Raw genomic sequence first — 21653 nt, forward strand, 5'->3', positions numbered from 1 at the left:
AGTCTAAGAGGGGTGTCAGATGTGGGGTCTGCACTTGGGGTGTGCACCTAGAGGCCCATAGCCAGAGAAACAGGGGCTAAACACTGCCCAGCCTAGCAAGCCAAGAGCATGAAGGACCTAATGTTTGGGTCCAGTACAGTAGCCTGGAGAGAGTCAAGTAGGGGGAGCTTATCAGAGCTGTAACTTTTTACACGGGTGTTGAAGTACTTTGCTGAATCAGAGCCATGATGGGGCATGCTGTTAGAGCCACTGATGTTTTGTGGACTGGCAAAAAAATTAGACCTCTTTGTAACCTCACCCATTGTATCATCATCCCCCATTTTATAGATAAGGAACCTGAGGTGAGTTAAGGATCAAATTCTTCCTGGTTTCAGTGAGAGTTTTGCTCAATTCAGATCTGCAGTATGTATCCTTAACTGACGTGAACACAGGAACAGAAAAGCTGGGGATAAAACTCAGACCCTCGGAAACCAGCATCTGAATCATAATGGGTCACAAACAACATTTTAACTACATAATACCTTATTAGTATAATATCTGGGAATTACCATACTATATCATCAAATGCTAATTATCTTCACAGTTCTCTCTTCTAAATTATAACTGCATGATAAGATCTAGAAATTGCAAATTATGTGATAAGTAATCTACGGATTTGCTTAGTAAATTCCAGTATAATTATTCTACTAAGTAATTGTTAAAACATATAATTTACTTGCATTTACACATGATTTTGCCAGAGAATTATGTATTGATTCTCTGGGTAGATGTAAAAATGAAATGGTATTTAAGATAACTTAATGAGAAGAATATTGCTAGGGTATTCCCTCTCCCCCACCCCCCACACACGTGGAAACCAGGTATTAAAATGTCTTTCTTTATGGATGACTGTATCGTGGCAGACTTTTTAAAAACAGAACGCCCACCTTCAAATTGTTTGAAAACTGATGGCATAGTATGGCCATGAAGCACTTGATTTTCTTCAAAGTAACATTCACGGTGCTTGTGATTGTAGGGTTTCTTCTGAGTGCTCAGCTGCAAGGCCTTTTCCTAATAAATAAATAAAAGCAACATAACTGACAGCTTTCTTCGAAAATAAGAAATAAATATGTGGGTTTTGCAAACAAAATATCAGACTAAGAATGGATGCACAATACTACTGACATTAGTGAATATAGAAATGGGCTCGATATGAACCAAGGTCTTTTAAATCCAAATTAATTAAAAGCCCATCTGTCTGTATGAAAGAAAATGTTATATTCATTGGAGATGTAGTAAATAAAGTAGTACTATTCAATGGATTTCTTTTTGACTCCTTAGTAAATGCCTGATACAAAGCCTATGTAAGTCTTTGCTAAATGCTGTTTCCTGGGTGTACCTGACTGGAACAATGACATTCTGCACTTATTATCTGACTCACAGGCTCCTGAAATGTATTTGTCAGCCAAATTATTTTCCTGTTTGAAAGCAGGGATCTGGAATTAAATTGGTAGTGTGTACGTCCCTAATCTGAATGTATAGACAAACAGAGGATTAATCTGTCAACCAACATGAAAGAGCTCCAGAGCCAGAGATGAAGTTATTTGGAAATTCGGATCAGAAATCTGTACTTGGGGAAGACTCACTGCTAGACTGTAGCCTGCACTATTTGACTCAGGATTCCCTGTTCCTCCCTAGCACATCAGTGGGAACTGAAAAGAACAAAGATGTGCATGCTGGCAAATGCCACCTGAAAGTAGCACTGGTAGGAGAGCATTGGGTAGCAAAATCATACTCACCAAAGCTACCCTGGAGACACAAGTGTAGGGGTGCTTAATGTCCTTCCCAGAACAGCTCTGCCTCTCTAGAGGCATATCTAAAATGTACAGCTATCACCCCTGTATTTCTCCAGTTCTATGCTGGGTTACCCCATTAACTTTGGTGGCATTACAGAGGTGAAGTTTTAGTCAGATTTTCTAGAGCACCAGCATTGTTCTCAATGGGGTCTGTTGGGGGAAGTGCACTACTGAAAATGTGGCCAGAATTAAAGAGTAACCCTCTAGTAATTACAGCAGGAATGCAGGGTTCTGTATTTCAGAAATTGTAATATCAAACAAACACAAAACCAGGAGCAGTTAGGTATTGAGGTCCCTTTGAAAATTTAGCGTTAATGTCTAGGCCACCGTCTTCTTCCAGTTGAAAGTATTTTTAACAGATTAATGGCAGAATATTTTTAAAAACCTGGTTTGAGGACTTTAAAAGTGCAGTTATTTTGGAGGAATTACTCTGAGTTACTGTGAAATATAGTAACTAAGAGCTTTTGTTCAAGTTTGATATTATAATTTCAAAGATATCAAGATCTGCTGCTGTAATTATGATAGGATTTTCTTTTTACTTCCAGCTGCATTGGGAATGTCTCTTGCATTGGGATGTTCAGAGAGTTACTGTATGGGCATCAGACAGGTCTGGGATTTTTGTTCCAGCTCTAATATTTTCTGTATCTGAGTGTCACATCTGGAAAGCCATATTAGCCCCAGTGTCAGACAGTTCATTTATTGTAAGCTTCTTAAAGCTCAGTCTTGTCAACAGCAAATCATGTTCTTATATGAATTCCTGTTTTCTCTCTTTTTTTTTTGAGGGATGTTTTCAGTCAAAAACTCTTTTCAAGGCTAAGCAGAGGTGAGGAATTGTTCACCTCTGTGAGAGACAGACTGTTCATTCTGTGATCTGCCCTCATTCAGAACTTTCCATCTTCTCTCTCATTTAAAAGCCTCACTCACATTATCGCCCTATTAGTAAACAACACCTGCTACTCCAAATTGAATGAGGGAACAGCAGTATCTTAATGATGAACCCCAAGGGGAAAACATACCAGAAGTTTCTCTTTGAGGCTTAGCAGACCAAAATCCAGAGGTCTCTAGCCACAGCTCCTGAGTATTACTTGGAAGTTAGCTTAAATACCATTGCCTTGTGGCAATTTGCAAAATATTATCTAAAAAGAACAGGAGTAATTGTGGCACCTTAGAGACTAACAAACTCAAATACATTTGTTAGTCTCTAATGTGCCACAAGTACTCCTGTTCTTTTTACTGATACAGACTAACACGGCTGCTACTCTGAAAAATGTTATCTGTAATTCTGTGTGCATCTATGGCTTATACTATATTATACTACATTAAACAACTATAGATAATTCCCTCATCTTTTATCTAACTTTCTGCTACCAAATTACTTTGGGTGTCAGGTTAATATCAAGCTGTTGTTAGGTATCAGCTTTCAGCTCCCAGATTAAAGGTAAGGAAAATTCTTTATAATCGTCCCATCCTCCCTCCCAGTGGTGCTCAATGACAACCACTGACTTGGTACTCTTCTCCTCACTCCCATGGTCTGTCTTTGCAAGAAAATACTATCTAGAAGTCCTTCGGCACTACGGCATCCCAGCAAAGGTGGTCAACCTGATCAAGAAGTCATATGACGGTATACACTGTAGAGTGATCCATGGAGGGCAGCTTACTAACAGCTTCCAGGTGCAAACTGGAGTCAGGCAAGGATGCTTGTTGTCACCATTTCTCTTTCTCCTCATCATCGATTGGATTATGAGGACATCCACTTACGAGCGTAGGAACGGAATCCAGTGGACGTTGTGGACCCAGCTTGATGACCTGGACTTTGCTGACGACCTTGTACTCCTTTCGCACAGTAAACAGCAGATGCAAGAGAAGACCAACGTAGTGGCAGCCACGTCATCACAGGTTGGCCTCAACATTCACAAGGACAAGACCAAGATCCTTAGGATTAACTCCATCAGCAATGACCCAGTCACACTGAATGGAAGCCCCCTGGAAGAAGCGCAGTCCTTCACCTACCTAGGTAGCATCATCGACCAGCAGGGTGGCACAGACGCAGACATCAAAGTAAGGATTGGTAAGGCAAGAGCAGCTTTCTTACAGGTCAAGAACATCTGGAGCTCCAGAGAGCTGTCTTTGGCAATAAAAATTCGACTGTTCAACTCCAATGTGAAATCAGTCCTACTGTATGGAGCTGAAACCTGGAGGACAACCAAAACAACCATCAGGAAGATCCAGACCTTCATTAATAGCTGCCTCAGAAGGATTCTCCAGATCTGCTGGCCAGACACCATCAGTAACATCCACCTCTTGGAGAGGACCTGTCAACTCCCAGCAGAGGAAGAAATCATAAGGAGAAGGTGGGCTTGGATAGGACATACACTACGTAAGCAGCCAACTAACATCACCAGACAGGCACTGCGGTGGAATCCCCAAGGCAAGCGGAAAAGAGGCCGTCCAAGAAACACCTGGCGACGTGACCTTCAGGCTGATAGCAAAAAAATGGGCTATACCTGGAACCAGCTAGAGCGAATGGCCCAGGATAGAGGACTCTGGAGATCTGTGGTTGGCGGCCCATACCCCGATTGGGGTGACGGGCATGAGTGAGTGAGTGAGTGACTATCTAGAAGAGCCAATCTGTAGATAACATTCTGCAACAGCAAGGTATTTTAAGTGCTTTGATCCTAAGGGCTCAGATCCTGAGCTGAGTGTGGTGCAATGCATGAGTGGGTAAGGAGAAAGGTGGCATTTAGCCACCTTTATGCTCCCTCCAATCCTAGGACCCCAAATCCTGCCATCAGATCAGTTTCCAGTGAAGGCAGAGTGTAGGCAGGATCATAACTTCAGGTCACTATGCTAGAATAGAAGCTGTGATCTAAGGGCCACTCACCCAACTGCCACATGTCTGCCCTGCAATTGTCCTTTACCCAAACTTCCCTTCTGCAGTGTCCTAGACAGGGGTGTCATGGTACTCAACTCTGCCATATGCAGAGGATACAGAGTCTCCTAATGCATCCCTCCACACCCCAAGATGCAGAATCACTGTGGTGGCACCACGGTATTGGAGGTCTGTATGAATTCCTCCTCAGAAGAACATGGTCATTGCATCCTGACACTAACTCCCTGACATGTTTAAATCACAACTCATTAGCAATGGAACAAACAGTATAATCCAATCAACTCTTTGCCTCCATAGTATCCTCCTAAACCATCTCAACTTACTGTCCATGCAGTAATGAGGATATATTGAACTTACACTGTCCCAACATTTCACATTTACACAATGACTAAGAATGCAAGTTTTAGAGTAGCAGCCATGTTAGTCTGTATCTGCAAAAAGAACAGGAGTACTTGTGGCACCTTAGAGACTAACAAATTTATTGGAGCATAAGCTTTTGTGGGCTACAGCCTACTTCATCAGATGCATAGAATGGAACATACAGTAAGAAATAAATATACATACAAAGAACATGAAAAGGTGGAAGTAGCCATACCAATTGTAAGTCCTATGATGACTGTCTGACTGGTCTGGAGACTGTCTGGAGACAGACCAGTCCTCACTTACAGACAGCCCCCCAACCTGAAGCAAATACTCACCAGCAACCACACACCACACAACAAAAACACTAACCCAAGAACCTATCCTTGCAACAAAGCCCAATGCCAACTCTGTCCACATATTTATTCAAATGACACTATCATAGGACCTAATCACATTAGCCAAGCCATTGGGGTTCATTCACCTGTACATCTACCAATGTGATATATGCCATCATGTGCCAGCAATGCCCCTCTGTCATGTACGAAAGAATAAAAGGACACAAATTTGATATCAGGAATCATAACATTCAAAAACCAGTAGAACACTTCAACCTCTCTGGTCACTCAGTAACAGACTTAAAGGTGGCAATTTTGCAACAGAAAAGCTTCAGAAACAGACTCCAAGAAGAAACTGCTGAGCTTGAATTAATATGCAAACTAGATACCATTAACTTGGGTCTGAATAGAGACTAGGAGTGGCTGGGTAATTACACGTATTGAATCTATTTCCCCATGTTAAGTATCCTCAGGGGCTGCCGCTGGCGGTCTGCCTGCAGAGGGTCTGCTGGTCCCGCGGCTTCAGGAAGCCGCGGGACCAGCGGACCCTTCACAGGCACGCCTGCAGGAGGTCCACCAAAGCCGTGGGACCAGCGGACCCTTTACAGGCAAGCCACCGGATGCAGCCTGCCTGCCGCCCTCATGGCGCCAGCAGAGCGCCCCCCCGAGGCTTGCCACCCCAAGTTCGTGCTTGGCCTGGAGCCGCCCCTGATATCCTCACACCTTTTGGTCAGCTGTCTAAAATGGCCATCTTGATTATCACTACAAAATTTTTTTTCTCATGCTGATAATACCTCATCTTAATTAGTTAGCCTCTTACAGTTGGTGTGGCTACTTCCACCTTTTCAAGTTCTCTGTATGCATATATATTTCTTACTGTATGTTCCATTCTATTCATCTGATGAAGTGAGCTGTAGCCCATGAAAGCTTATGCTCCAATAAATTTGTTAGTCTCTAAGGTGCCACAAGTACTCCTGTTCTTTTTAAGAATGCAAGTGTTCTCCCATTATGTTCTTTAAGGTAAGCACATACTGTATCAATACTGGGAGACCACACACACACACATATCAATGGCATTCAAATGATTTAATTGTCTACAACTGTTATAACACCTCCATTAGGGCTTTTTCTTAAGCAAAGCTACAGTCAATCATAAATTCCCACAGCTACATCATTGGCACTGTGACTCCTACTCTCACCTGTCCAGATTCATCTTTCAACTGGGCAGGATATTTTACGTTCATGGGATTTTATTAAAAGTGGTTTTCATTTATACATTGTTTACAGTTACCTTTTTAGAAACATTATATATCTAATGGTTTGTGTGGTTAGAGAAACTGTGCTGTTACAACGCATACGATTACAATTACACTTTTCTATCACTTGCGAAAGAACTGTTGATTCCCATCTCCTAGCTGAAGTGTTCAGCATTCAAAAACATTTATACAAAAAAGGTAAAATTAGCACATGTTGAGCCACCAGACATGCCAATAATATTTTTTGGATTCCAAAGGTATTCTTAGTGCTTTAGGCTTTATCTGATCCCAGAGCTAACAAATAAATAAACAGGATAATCACTTTCCAGGAGATAATTATGTCCCAAATATCAGCATTTTGGTATAATCATAAAGGGTAGTTCATAATGCTGCAGAATAAATCCCATGCTGTATTTTATGGTGAAAATAACCCACTGTTAACACATTTCAGTTTGAACACTGCTCTGTAAATCCTGCTTCCAATCCAGACATTGACTAAGGAGCTTAAGATGCAGGAGTGAAGCTGTGCTGTAATATTTAGATACGAAGTTAAGCACATGGATTTTGATTTGCCTTTAGTTCAACTTTTAACTAGAATGTGTCACAACTCTTTCTTATAGCATCAAAAATGCTTTTCATGTCTATAAATCACCTTTTGGTTTAAAAGAAAAAGTCTGTGGGGTTCTATAAATTCCAATCAGCAGTAGGTGACCTGAGCCTCAACAAAGAAAACTTTATTTGGGTTCATCAAGGAAACTTTATTAAAGCTCCACATTACAAATGGATTCCCCGAATGCATCAGTTTTAGCTCCATAGTATTAGAATTGTGAATCTAACCTAATTCTGAGACCTTCCTGTAAGGGTTACTCACCAGGCAGTGGGCCCCCTCATGGCTAAGTGTGGTGTAACCGCCTCTTCAGCTCCAACTGTGTCAGCAGCAGTCTCTCCAAGCTCTAGGGTGGCTTGCCCCTTTTTCATGACTCATCTCTCCAGCCAGGTTGCTTATAGTCCCCATCTCTACCAACGTAATAAAGTTTCCAATACATCAGAAATCTAATGACTCTGTCACAGTCCTTTAGCCCACCCTGGCTTGATAGCCCTCATCCTCCTTTGTACAAAGTACTTTTACTTTCCCTTCCTTGAGGAGTCAGCAGAGGAAAACCATCCTTTCCCTCTTCTCTAGGGTCCAACTCAGGGACTCTGTATTAGGGAGCTAGGATCTTCTTCTGTAGACTTGCTGTTGCTTCCCTGGGCCACTTCCTTCTTCCAGGATGCTGCACAGTGCTCCTTTGGTCTCTTGAGCACAACCATAATAATGTCTCAGTGCTTCAGCAGAGGGCAGCATCTAAAGTATGGCTGATGGTAGTTGTAGATACATTTCACTGTCAAAGGCCAGCACACACAATGAGGAGATACACAGCATTGCTTTGCTATTGGATGCACCACTAATCAGACACCAAGAACCTAAAGGGCTCAAAGTAGGACTCCAGGAGGACAGTTTCTCCAGAGCCTTTCCCAGTTTCTTTGGGCATAGGTCTCATCTAGCTATTCCTGTTGAAGGGAAGGATATGGTTGCTCTGACTATTTGTTGCAAAATTTTGTTTCATCTTCCAAAAATATTTTTTTTCAGGCAGTTTCTCAAAAAGATGTTAATTAGAAATGTCAAAATTCTCCTGGCTCTACTTAGGAATGTAAGCTAGTGAACTAATCTCTGTTCAACTTTTTAATAGTACCCCTTTAAGCTTGCCTATCCTCATAAATGTACTGTGGTGCTGATAGCAAAGCTTACCTGCTTTTATTTCAAGAAATGAGTCTTGCTGGACAGGACATACAATAATTAAATTAAGACTATAACCAAAGTAAGATTGTTATGGATCCACATCTTGCTTTTCTTAACCACACAGAAGAAGTGGATGATTTGTATTTTTGCCACTATTTAACTTAAACTGAACAACAATGATATTTGGAAATGGCAAAGATAACAAACATTTAGTGATTAACAGGAAAAAAAAAACAAAAAATCATAACAAGATGACAGAATAGTAAAAATATTTACACATCTACAATAGGCAAACTGATTAATTGGCCTAGGTAACTTCCAGCATGGGAGTAGTTCTGTTTAGATCAATGGCATTTTCATCAGAGTGTAAAGTTAAGCATCTAGGCATGACTTTGCAGTACTGGGGCTTGAGAAAGCATATCTGTATTTTTAAAGTTTGCAGTATTGTTGTAGTCATGTTAGTCCCAGGATATGAGAGAGACAAGATGGGTGAGGTAATATCTGTTATTGGACCCACTTGGTAATGAGACAAGCCTTTGAGCTCCACAGAGCTCTTTTTCTGGTCTGATTCTCTTTCCCAGCTTGTCTTTCACCAACAGAAGATGGTCCAAAAAAGATATTACCTCACCCAACTTTTCTGTGTATTTTTAAGAAACACAATCCACACACACACACACACACATACACACACACTATATGCAGTCTAGTCTGTACAACCAATTTGTTAAATTTGTAAAGCACTTCGGAATCAATTTGAATGAGAGTCCACAGTAGTGTAAGCTCAATATGGTCCATGAACAATTTTATACTTATTGTAATGCTAATATTAGGTGGTCTTGAATATTATGAATCTCTAGTGTGGAAGTATTTCCAGTCTTTGCGCTCCATCCTGACCTATTAATTCATTTTAATTAACAACTACAACTAATCAGGAAAGATCTTGGAGTCATCATGGATAGTTCTCTGAAGACGTCCACGCAGAGTGCAGCAGCAGTCAAAAAAGCAAACAGGATGTTAGGAATCATTAAAAAAAGCATAGAGAATAAGATGGAAAATATCTTATTGCCCTTATATAAATCCATGGTATGCCCACATCTTGAATACTGCGTACAGATGTGGTCTTCTCATCTCAAAAAAGATATACTGGCATTAGAAAAGGTTCAGAGAAGGGCAACTAAAATGATTAGGGGTTTGGAATGGGTCCCACATGAGGCGAGATTAAAGAGGTTAGGACTATTCATCTTGGAAAAGAGGAGACTAAGGGGGGGATCTGATAGAGTTATATAAAATCATGAGTGGTGTAGAGAAAGTGAATAAGGAAAAGTTATTTACTTGTTCCCATAATATAAGAATTAGGGGCCACCAAATGAAATGTATGGGCATCAGGTTTAAAACAAATAAAAGGAAGTTCTTCTTCGCACAGCACGCAGTCAACCTGTGGAACTCCTTGCCTGAGGAGGTTGTGAAGGCTAGGAGTATAACAAGGTTTAAAAGAGAACTGGATAAATTCATGGAGGTTAAGTCCATTAATGGCTATTAGCCAGGGTGGGTAAGGAATGGTGTTCCTAGCCTCTGTTTGTCAGAGAGTGGAGATGGATGGCAGGAGAGAGATCACTTGATCATTACTCGTTAGGTTCAATCCCTCTGGGACACCTGGCATTGACCACTGTTGGTAAACAGGTTTGTCTGATCTGGTATGGCTGGTCTTATGGTCTTATGTTAACTATAAATTGCTTTTATGGTTCAGATGGAAAAAATATAGGTCATTGTAATCCTTTATGAATGCTCTCTACAGCACTTGTCCACATACTGATAGTACTAAGTCTTTTATATTTAGATTGTGTTATATTTTGAAGGTAATGTTTTAAGCCACCCAAATAATAATTTTTTTAATACTTCTACCAGTTTTCTCCTGTATTGTTAGGCATGTTGCTCACTTCTGGCCTGGGTAACACACAATAATAATAATATTTTTGCATTATGGGCCAGTTCCAAAGCCCACTGAAATAAATGCAAAGACTCTCATTGACTTCAGTGGGCTTTGGATCAAGCCCATTGTGATGTGCTCTAGAGATAAGAATCTAGTGATTGTGCTGAGTGTTAGTGAACTTGTTTAGGTAGATTTCATGTGACTTGTCAAGTTGCTATATGCTGTTGAGTTCACATAGTACCAATATCGTACTAGCTGTTTTCTGCAACTCCTCAAGTTTGTTAAAGGAAATAGAGGGCCTTAATCTGTTCTCATTAAACCATTTTTACATTAGTGTAAATCTTTTCACCAGTGTGAAATCAGAGCCAGCTCAGAAAACACATTTAAAAAACCAACACTTTTTTAAATTGGGAACTCACTGCAACAAGATATCATTGAGACCAAGAGCCTAGCAAAAAACAGAAATGATGAGAAACATATAAAGTCACTTTAAGGTTTGTCTACATAGGAAACTAACAAGTTAGATAAATCAGTTTAGAAAGCGATTTCATTAAATTGGTGCAACGTGCTTGTGTTGACACTCTTATCTTGGTTTAGAGATGCCTTACGTTGATTTAGTTATTAAGTCTAAATGTAGCATGTTATTGTTTTACATGTATTACTATGTCTGCATCTTGGGTTATATTCCAAAAGTAAATGCCTCATAAAAGCTTATGTTTGTCATCGACAATAAACTATTTCACCTTGCGAAAGTGACTGAGGAGGCTAGTTTTAGGCTGTTTTACCACTTTCTTTTTCATATCTTTACACGCCTGGCTAACCTGTTTTGATTCTATCAATCACCGAATCCCATGGAACCATACTGTACTGTGAGAAGCAGGAGAATTGTAACTATCTTCTTTCTTACTCTTTTGGAGCTAATATGTGATCTTATTGCCCACCTACTGAGGCCAAAAGCAAATGCTTTTAAACTCGCACAAGTTCTTAAACATTTGTAACCTTGAGGTGCTTTTAAGGATATGTTTTTGCTGTTAATATTCAAGATACTAACAGCAATTCAAGGGAATGCCATGCACAGTGGGAACCTCCATCTGTTTAATGAGGTCTCTACCCAAATAAAGTTAAAAGCCAAGACTTTGTTTAATAATACCAATTTCTTAAAAATGAAGTTTCACTAACACCTGACCCTCTCCTCCCATAGGTCAAAGGCAGAACTAGAAGCTAGTTACTAGCTTCTCATTTTCATAGCAACCACTTTTTAAAAAAAGTTTATTGTCAAAAAGAAAGTGACTCCTTGCCTTCCAGCATGCCTGAAAGCTAACTAGACCAGACTGCAGAGGCTGTTTCAGTGATATGGTATCTGAAACACTCACTGAGCTCATCAATTTTAGAAACAGTACAGTATGTTCTAATGTTACTTACCACAACACAAAATGAACTATTGTTTCAATTTTTTCAAAGAGATTTTTTTCCCCATGTCTCTTCACAAAAATATTATGGGTTAGATTCCCTGCTGTTGTAATTGGGCATAGCTCCATTGATTTCAATGAAGCTGCATCTAGACTAATTGGTTAACAAACATCTTCTATCCATTTAAAATCCTATTAATGGGAAAGATACAATAGTCTAAAGACTTCATTTTGTTTTGTTGATGCGTGCTTCTTTAGACATAAGGCAAAATTTTATAAAAGTTTAAAAGACTGATAAACTAAACTAAAGTTTAACCTGAATACAGTAGTCTTATAATAACTGGACAAATGACTTTTATACATATAAATGAGGTTTTTCAATGTTGCATATGTACTACACATGATTTGCAGCTTTACAATAACTTCAAGATTGGAGCTGGCAAGGAAAACCTCAAAAGACGATGTTTTTTCCAAAACTGAAATGCTTTACAAAATTGTATTGATTGCACTGAAATTCCAGTTAGCACAGAAATAATAATAATAAGACTTCCAATAATTAAACAATCTGATAAACAATCTATTTGCCCTTACTAGGGCCTTCCATCCTAGCTCTGGCTCCTTTAAATACAGTCCTTTGGGCTCCCAATTCAGTCCAGTCCCCTAAATGGGGTTTATGCCACTTTACTGGGAGTCAGTAGAGGAACCAGGGCCCACCCAGTACTCCATGTTCCAACCCAGCAGCCCTACATGCAGCAGCCACATACAATTTATCGTAATCCTTCACTGCAATTTCCCTGAGTCACTTCCCACCAGCCCTATCTCAGAGTCAAGAGCCTCACGTTCTTCTCTCTCGGCACACCCAGCCTTGTAAGCTTAGCAAGCAATAACTTCTGGTTAATTGTCAGGCTCTTTTGACCAGAGAGGAGCACCCTCCTTCACTCCTCATGTCCCAGCCTGGATCTGACCTACTAAGGTCCTGCAGAGCCTTTTATCTGAGCCTGCTGAGCTCTGATTGGCTGCTTCAGTGAGGCCCCTCTAGGCAGGCCCACCTTTGCTGCTCCTTTCTTGGGGCTGGTGTAGTAGCCTTTTTTTTTTTCATTTTGCTCCTGTGTAACTATTGATTAATCATATTTGTGATTGGTCGAGATCTTTTTAAAAAGTATTTAATGGGTTTTTACAAAATCATTTTAGAAAATGATTCCTATGAAATAAGAACAAAACAATATTTTCAAAAAAAACCAAAAATCCAACAGAGCAAAGGTGATTTCAAAATTTTCCATGTCGTTTTTTGAAATGTTTTGATTTGATCTACAATTGTCCCAAGAATCCAGGCAGCATTGGTGGGGTGGCCCAGTGTGTATTCTAGCATTAATGATAGCACTTAAAAAACATTATTTAATCAGTTGTCACAACCTCTTTTGAAGTAGGTAAGTATTATCCTCATTTTACACCTGGGGAAAACTAAGGCAGAAAGTTCAAACAGCTTGATGAAGGCCACAGACAGAACATGTGTCAGAGCCAGTGTTAGAAGATAGGAGTCCTTTGTTTTCAGTCCTGTTTAATCCACTAAACCACTGCATCTCACATTGCTCAGTTGTCCCCACCTTTGGGTAGAGGTCATACTTGTAAAGGAGCTGGGTCAACTGCAGGTAGGGTTTGTCAGTGAGTTCATAGCATCCCTGTGCCATCAGCAGAAGTCTTGGCCGCATTGCCCTCTCCATTCCTGGAACTGCACACTGATCTGAGGTCTTTCTGAAAATGAGGGGATTTTCCTCTCTTTCCCCACCCCTAGGCATTGTTCTTGAACATGGTGAAATGATGCTTTGTTGTTGTTCTTCTCTGTATAGATATTCAATACACCCTAAAGTATGTGCAGAAGTCAGACTGGGGAAATCTCCTTCCCCACAATTTAATCTTCCCTGAAGCTTTGCTCACTTGTGACATCAAGGAGGATGCCACTACCTAAAGATTGTGCAGATTGTTATAAATGATTGCCCCTCTTCTGTCTTGCATGTTTTGATGAGTAGTGAAAGAGTTAACACATCTTACACTTAAATTACTATTATAGGCTTCAGAGTCAACGTTACATTGAGATAAACTGAGGCAATTTACATCTCTCTGAGCTATTGTTTCATGGCACCTATAGACTCTGGCAGGCATCACTTTCATCCAGTTCACATTTGTAAGGTTTTTCTTTGTAAACCTTTGTAAGGGCTGGAGACTTATTTTTATGAAATAAAGTTTAGATTCTGAAATGCCAGATGCAGCAACCGGGGAAAATGCTGGTTCAGTCAACTGCTGCAAGCTGATCCAATCAGACCACAGTCCAAATGTGAATTAAAACATCAATTTGCCTCAGATTAGAGCTAAAAACATTTGCTTGAACTAATTCTCTAAAAGAGTTTAAGGCTGTCTCAGGTGCTCGGCCATTAGATTTCTTAGAAATCTAGTGTCCTTTAATACTTGGCACCTAGAAAAGATAAAGAGTGTGAAGAGAACAACAAAGTGCTCAGAAGCCATAGCGATTAGCTGTATATAAATGCCTAGAGAGAGAGAGAGAGAGAGAGAGAGAGAGAGAGAGAGGAACGTGCTGTCTTCATTGGGAACTTAACCCAATTGAGGACTTCATGACTGATCCAATAGTCAACATCAATAATAAAGTACAGCAGTAGTTTTCCCATCTCCAGCCCACTCTCAAAGCCTTTGAGAACAAATGTATCTTATCTGAGCCAAGGGGTGGTTTCACCTTGGGCAAGAAGGGAAGTGAAACCGCTGGCCCCTGCTTGGATTTAATTTACATTGCTATAAAAAGGAGATTTTGTTTTGGTGCTGGTTTTTTAAAAAAACATTCTGTGATTTAATTGAGTGCTTGTGAAAGCCAGAGACTAATTGCACTGGAGGAGGTCTGGCATTGTAGAGGCAAGAGCTAGGCAGGTTTGCCTTCCAATTCTCTGCCAACATACATTTGTCTTTGTGGTGCAGAACAGTTGTATTCCAAGACAGCAATTTAATCATTGCCATGAAGAAGACTATGCCTGACCAAACACTCCCATCTTGTGGTAGCACGCTTCCCACCCAAACACAGATACGCACATTAACATATTCATTTGATGAAGGGCAAATAACACTGAACAGTGCTGCTCTGATAATAACTTTCCTCTGACAAAGACTGGTCTTCTGCATAGTTCATACTGTCATCTATAAAATATTTAAAACAAAATAACTAATATTAAGAATAACTAAAACCAGCGAGCAATCCCATGCCTCTTGGGAACACATTGAATGATTTGAGATTTGCAAAATTTTCCATCATGTTATCTCATTTTATGAGGCCATGAATCCCAGTAAACAAAGTGACACTTGAGTGATATGTAGTGAATTTTAGCTGTCTGAAAGCCTCAGGAAGAAGCAGTAATCTTTTCTCTCTTTCAGAGATAAAGATATTTCATTGTACATCTTTGCACAAAACAGGATAAAGCCCCAAGTGTTTTTCCACATGATGCAGGCCCCTTTTATCTCGTTCTTACCTCCTCTGGGACATGTCCAGTTTGATAAGAAGAAGAGTGGAGTCTGAGATGTCTGAGTTCTGTAATAGGTATGGTGTAAGTATGTATTTGCCGATCACAGCTGTTATCTTGAAGATGAAGGATGATTGACAGGCTTTCTAAATCTCTGGTGTATGTGTCATGGTGGGTTATGCTACAGGATGTGTCTTAACCCTTAGAAAACCTGGCAAAACACAGTCTTCACAATATTCTGCATTACAAATATAAAATCAAATTTTTATGAAGGGTGATCTCTTGTTAAAGATGTACAGGAAATCTTATTCACCAACCAAGGAGGCAGTTTTTAACAGCCCTGGAATCTATGATCTTTAATCTATAATTTGGGGTATATGTTATACTTATAAGAAGCACACAGGATCTTTATAGGGGAGAAGGCAAAAATGTTGCATTTATTGAGAATACAGCAGTTAGCATATGCTTTTCAGTTACACACACCCACCATATGCACAGTCCTGCCAGTTGATGTTTATAGTTACCAATCCAGAGTCTGGATCAATCTAGTGCTCAGCCAGATTGGTTGCAGAGGGGAGCAGGTCACGATTCGATGCTCCTGGAGTGTGGCAAGATGAACCCAAAGTCCCATGGCAAAGCACCCTGTTCTTATAGACTTTTTTCTAGTTGAAGTCTGTGGATTTTGCTATGTCAGTTTCTGACCGGTTATTTCTGAATTGGTGTTAGCTTTTGTTGTAAACATTCCAATACACCTCTCAGATGATCTTCAGTTGGGATTCTGCCTGTTCCTAGAGAAGGGCAACAAAGGTGTGACAAGATTATTGTGATCAACGGTGGCTCAGGCAGTGGTGCTATAAGGAGGGCTTTGAGATATATGGCCACTGGGAGGCATTCACGAACAGAGGACTGTTCTCTTGGGATGGTCTTCACCTCAGTAGGGAGGGAAAGAGACTTCTAGGATGGAGGCTGGCACAACTGATTAAGAGACCTTTAAACTAGGAATTGGGGGGAGATGGTTGGGAGATGTCCAGGTAATCTCCATGCTTGATTTTAACATTGAGAAGGAAGAAAACGAAGGAAGAAAGGATACAGCCATGGGTAGGAGAATGGACATAAGGAGGAAGGGTAGTGCAGATACAATTCTAATAGGTGATACTGGCGGTAGAATGTCTGGGCCTAATCAGGTAAAGAATGTGAGTGAAGCCAAACAGCAAGAATTAAGATGTTTGTACACCAATGCGAGGAGCCTAGGGAACAAAATGAAGGAACTAGAGTTGCTGGTGCAGAAAGTGAAACCAGATATTATAGGAATAACAGAAACATGGTGGAAAGTAGTCATGACTGGAGTACAGGTATTGAAGGGTATATGCTGTTTAGGAAAGACAGAAATAATGGCAAAGGTGGTGGGGTAGCATTGTATGTCAATGATGAGGTAAACTGTAAAGAAATAAGAAGGGATGGAATGGATAAGACAGAGTTTGTCTGGGCAAAAAACACATTGGGTAAGAAAGCTACTAGATCCTCCCCTGGAATAGTGCTTGGGGTGTGCTATAGACTGCCCGGATCTGATTCAGGTATGGATAGAGATCTCTTTAATGTTTTTAATGTAGTAAATACTAATGGGAATTGTGTGATCGTGGGAGACTTTAACTTCCCAGATATAGACTGGAGGACAAGTGCTAATAATAATAATAGGGCTCAGATTTTCCTAGATGTGATAGCTGATGGATTCCTTCACCAAGTACTTGCTGAACCAACAAGAGGGGATACCATTTTAGATTTGGTTTTGGTGAGTAGTGAGGACCTCATAGAAGAAATGGTTGTTGGGGACAATCTTGGTTTGAGCGATCATGAGCTAATTCAATTCAAACTAAATGGAAGGATAAACAAAAATAGATTTGGAACTAGGGTTTTTTTATTTCAAAAGGGCTAACTTTGAAGAATTAAGGAAATTAGTTAGGGAAGTGGATTAGACTGAAGAACATGGGGATCTCAAGGTGGACGAAGCCTGGAATTACTTCAAGTCAAAGTTGCAGAAACTATCAGAAGCCTGAATTCCAAGAAAGAGGTAAAAATTCATAGGCAGGAGTTGTAGACCAAGCTGGATGAGCAAGCATCTCAGAGAGGTGATTAAGAAAAAGCAGAAAGCCTACAAGGAATGGAAGATGGGAGTGATCAGCAAGGAAAGCTACCTTATTGAGGTCAGAACATGTAGGGATAAAGTGAGAAAGACTAAAAGCAATGTAGAGTTTTCCCTTGCAAGGGGAATTACAACCAATAGTAAAAGGTTCTATAGCCATATAAATAAGAAGAAAACAAAGAAAGAAGAAGTAGGACCGCAAAACACTGAGGATGGAGTGGAGGTTAAGGATAATCTAGGCATGGCCCAATATCTAAACAAATACTTTGCGTCAGTCTTTAATGAGGCTAATGAGTAGCTTAGGGATAATGGTAGGATGACAAATGGGAATGAGGGTATGGAGGTGGATATTACCACATCCAAGGTAGAAGCCAAACTCGAACAGCTTGATGGGAAAATAAGGGTGCCCAGATAATCTTCATCCAAGAATACTAAAGGAACTGGCACATATAATTGCAAGCCCATTAGCAAGAATTTTTAATGAATCTGTAAACTCAGGAGTTGTACCGTATAACTGGAAAATTGCTAACATAGTTGATATCTTTAAGAAAGGGAAAAATGTGATCTGGGCAACTACCGGCCTGTCAGTTTGACATCTGTAGTATGCAAGGTTTTGGGAAAAATTTTGAAGGAAAAAGTAGTCACGGACATTGAGATCAATGGTAATTGGGACAAAATACAACACGTTTTTTTTTACAAAAGGTCTATCATGCCAAACTAACCTGATCACCTTCTTTGAGAAGGTAACAGATTTTTTAGATAAAGGAAATGCAGTGGATCTAATTTACCTCCATTTCAGTAAGGCATTTGATATAGTTCCACATGGGGAATTATTAGTTAAATTGGAAAAGATGGGGATCAATATGAAAATTGAAAGGTGGATAAGGAACTGATTAAAGGGGAGACTACAACAGGTCATACTGAAAGGTGAATTGTCAGGCTGGAGGGAGGTTACTAGTGGAGTTCCTCAGGGATCGGTTTTGGGACCAATCTTATTTAATCTTTTTATTACTGACCTTGGCACAAAAAGTGGGAATGTGCTAATAAAGTTTGCAGATGACACAAAACTGGAAGGTATTGCCAATACAGAGAAGGACCGGGATATCCTACAGGAAGATCTAGATGACCTTGTAAAGTGGAGTAGTAGTAATAGGATGAAATTTAATAGTGAAAAGTGCAAGGTCATGCAGTTAGGGATTAATAACAAGAACTGTTGTTATATGCTGGGGAGACATCAGTTGGAAGTAGCAGAGGAGGAGAAGGACTTCGGAGTGTTGGTTGATCACAGGATGACTATGAGCTGCCAATGTGATATGGCCATGAAAAAAGCTAATGCTGTCTTGGGATGCATCAGGTGAGGTATTTCCAATAGAGATAAGGAGATGTTAGTACCGTTATACAGGCACTGATGAGACCTCATCTGGAATATTGTATGCAGTTCTGGTCTCCCATGTTTAAGAAGGATGAATTCAAACTGGAACAGGTTCAGAGAAGGGCTACTAGGATGATCCGAGGAATGGAAAGCCTGTCATATGAAAGGAGACTGAAAGAGCTTGGCTTGTTTAGCCTAACCAAAAGAAGGCTGAGGGGAGATATGATTGCTCTCTGTAAATATATCAGAGGAATAATACCAAGGAGGGAGAGCAATCATTTAAACTCAGTACCAATGTGGACACAAGAACAAATGGATATAAACTGGCTATCAGGAAGTTTAGACTTAAAATTAGACAAAGGTTTCTAACCATCAGAGGAATGAAGTTCTGGAATAGCCTTTCAAGGGGAGTAGTGGGGGCAAAAGACATATCTGGCTTCAAGACTAAGCTTGATAAGTTTATGGAGGGGATGGTATAATGGGATAGCCTAATTTTGACAATTAATCCTTCTTTGACTACTAGTGGTAAATATGCCCAATGGCTTGTGATGGGGTGGGATCTAAGTTACTACAGAGAATTCTTTCCTGGGTTTCTGTCTGGTGAGTCTTGCCCACATGCTCAGGGTTTAGCTGATCTCCATATTTGGGGTTGGGAAGGAATTTTCTTCCAAGGCAGATTGGCAGAAGCCCTGGGTTTTTTTTGCCTTCTTCTGCAGCATGGGGCATGGGTCACTTGCTGGAAGATTCTCTGTACCTTGAAGTATTTAAACCATGATCTGAGGACTTCAATGGCTCAGACACAGGTTTGATACAGAAGTGGGTGAGATTCTGTGGCCTGCATTATGTAGGTGGTCAGACTAGATGATCATAATGGTCCCTTCTGACCTTAAAGTCTATGATTCTAAAATAATCAATTGTCCTGTCCTTAGGGGTGCCAGCCTTCACCTCAGGGTCGTCAATCTGCCCTTCTTTAATTATGGATGTGCATTGATGGTTCTCTAGTATCTTTAAGTCTCTTCACTCCTTCTTCCTTGACCATCTGGCTATAACCATGGCCTTCACATCTTTTTTTTCCTGATGCATACATTCCTCATTCACACAAACAGTCTTTTACAGAGACCTTTGAGAATACAAACAGCCACATTTTATATTGAGCAAAAGACATTGTAAATTAAGCCTTCGTAAATCTTATAATCAAAACAATTCACACTGGGGCCCAGGCCTTCAACGTTCCTCTAATCTCCTTAGCATAGACACAATACAGGATCCTGTCTCTTACTTACTAAACCTTAAAACAAAGAAATGTATATTTAACTAGAGTGCCTAATTTGTAATACATACAGGAAACCAAACCAGACATTATAACTTATCCTAAAACAAAAGGGTGACCATAATCAGTCATAAGGATTGTTCTGGTCTGTCCCTGCCTTAACATCAGCACAGACACTGGCAGTCTGTCAGAGGCATTTCTACCAATGTCCCAGAGGGTCATTCCTTTCTGCTATTCAAAAAGAGAGGCTGGCAGGATGAAATCAAATCATACATTAATTCTCATAGTACAATTATACAATCCTGCGCCTACATATACACATCAGTTTTATTGTTAATTTTGCCCGTTGAATCAGTCAGATTTTTAAAACAATACAATCAAGGAAATTGTCAAACTACTATCTTGTGACCGATTAATCCCACCCTCTGACATTCTACAGCTGTGGATCAGGCTCATGAATTCTATGGTGCAGCTGTAGTTAACAGTTAACAGAAATGTTGACTTCTTGGGTGGGTCCTCAGCCGGTGTCAATCAGTGTAGCTCCACTGAAGTCAAGAGAACTACAGTGATTTGCACTAGCTAAGGATCTGGTTCCTTTTACCATGGAACATTCCTTGGTAAAGAACTTCCACTTATGTGAACACAGGACACACACTATGTTCTGGCCCTTACGTTTTGGGGCAAGACCCTCAGACGCCCCACTGAAGTTGATAGAACTATGTTGACTTATACCTGCTGAAGATCTGGTTGTTTGTTAGGCAGAATCTGAGCTGAAAGCAGGCATCAAAGAAGGAGTCATGGAGTTATTGGCTGTACAGCCTCTGAACCAAATCCACGTTCTGAGGTGTTTTTTTGGGCAAACACCAGTTTGTGAGATAATTTTGCTCTACTATGGTAACTTGTTTGTGCTGCTTATGGTCTAAATGAGAGTTGCCATTGTCTCACCTTTCACCAGCACAGTGAAATTTCTATGATAGAATCTGTGTATCTGAAATATGAAAAATTGCCTTAGGAAAAAAAAGCCATTTGCTTGGAAATGGACCATTTTGGAAAATATGCAGCATTGGCCAATGCCTATCTGAGATCAAAATTAGGACCCAAACTTGTGTGCTAACCCTGCTTTATAAAGCTGTTGTGGAAAAAAATTCTGGTGCATGCAGAGTACATGATTGTATCTTTTATTTGTTTCTTCAAAATAAGAGAAGCTGCACAGACTAATTCCTTGACAAGTCTCAGTTTTACGAGGAAGTCCATTTTGAATTGTTCAAGTTAATAAAAACATCATTACAGCTTCAGCCCAGACTCGCTCTGACTGACCCTGGATCACAAAGCTGTCTGCCATGCCAGGCAGAATGTCAGTTGAATATTTACTCATAGAGTTCAAGGCCAGAAGGGACCACCAGATCATCTATACCAAAGTATTACAGCCTAAGGGAGACTAGACTATTATGTGCCACAGGCAGAAAATAGGAGGGACCGAGGTGTACCAGCACCCATGGCTCCTGCAATGGCAAGGAAATGATTACATGTGTTATACTCAGATAATCCTGGCAAG

General features: G+C 40.2%; 1 protein-coding gene across 1 annotated transcript in view; it reads left to right on the forward strand.

Moving 5' to 3' along the window:
* LOC127050232 (cytochrome c oxidase subunit 7A-related protein, mitochondrial) overlaps positions 1-21653 on the forward strand; it is a 162253-nt gene that overhangs the window by 123500 nt on the left and 17100 nt on the right. The gene's annotated exons all lie outside the window — the stretch shown is intronic.

Source organism: Gopherus flavomarginatus, chromosome 4, assembly GCF_025201925.1.
Source record: "Gopherus flavomarginatus isolate rGopFla2 chromosome 4, rGopFla2.mat.asm, whole genome shotgun sequence".
Classification (NCBI taxonomy): Eukaryota; Metazoa; Chordata; order Testudines; family Testudinidae; genus Gopherus; species Gopherus flavomarginatus.